We start from the raw sequence: 1,203 nt of genomic DNA on the forward strand, positions 1-1,203 counted from the left end.
CAGATCCTTAATGGTTTTGTTCAATTCCATCCCCTGTTTGGTTGTGTTTTCCTGTAATTCTTTAAGGGATTTTTGTGTTTCTTATAGCTGTTTAGCAGTGTTATCCTGTAATTCTTTAAGGGATTTTTGCATTTCTTCTAGCTGTTTAGCAGTGTTTTCCTGTAATTCTTTAAGGGATTGTTGTGTTTCTTCTACCTGTTTAGTAGTGTTTGCCTGTAGTTCTTTAAGGACTTCTTCCTGTTTAGCAGTGGTCTCCTGTAATTTCTTGAGGGATTTTTGTGTTTCCTCTTTAAGGGCTTCTACTTGTTTAGCATTGTTCTCCTGCATTTCATTGAGTGGGTTATTAATGTCCTTCAAATCTTCTACCAACATCATGAGATATGATTTTAAATCCACATCTTGCTTTTCAGGTGTGTTGTGGTATCCAGGACTCGCTATGGTGGGTGTACTAGGTTCTGATGTTGCCCCATATTCTTGATTTCTGTTAGTAAGATTCTTACATTTGCCTTTTGCCATCTGGAAATCTCTGGTGTTAATTTTCAAGCTGTCTCTAGCTGGTGTTTGCTCCTCCTGTAATTCTGTTAGCCCCTGTCAGCACTCCTGGGAATCCAACTCTCCCCTGCATCCCCTTGGTCAGAGCACTCTCTGCAGGCAAGCTCTCCTCTTGCAAGGCAGGTGTCCAGAAGTCTGGACCTTCTTCTGCCTCCTGGGGTCAGAACCCTCCCTGTAGGCCCACTCTCCCTGCGTGATCCAGAGGACCGGTGATCTCAAGGACCTGTGGTGTGGAGAGTCCTCCCGAGGGCTCAGCTGTCTCCCCTGGGGTTCAGAAGAGAGATGGCAGGGGTGGCCAAGACTCTGGGCAGGCAGTGTTCCTTTGCCCCTGTTCCTGCTGGCACAAGCCTCTGCTGGATTCTCTGGAGTTGATGGTGTTCCACTCAGAGTGATCCCGAGGACCTGTGGTGTAGAGAGTTCTCCAGAGTGCTCAGCCTCCTCTGCTGGTGGTCAGAAGAGAGATGGTGGGAGTGACCCCAACTGGACCTGAGCCATAACTCTTTGTTAAGAAAACATTCCTTTATCATATGGCCTCCTTCTCAAGGTCATTCAATTTTCTGAATATTGCAGCGTCACAGGTTTGACTTTATTCTCTCTCTCTCTCTCTCTCTCTCTCTCTCTCTCTCTCTCTCTCTCTCTCTCTCTCTCTCT

This window comes from Mus pahari, chromosome X, assembly GCF_900095145.1.
Source record: "Mus pahari chromosome X, PAHARI_EIJ_v1.1, whole genome shotgun sequence".
Classification (NCBI taxonomy): Eukaryota; Metazoa; Chordata; class Mammalia; order Rodentia; family Muridae; genus Mus; species Mus pahari.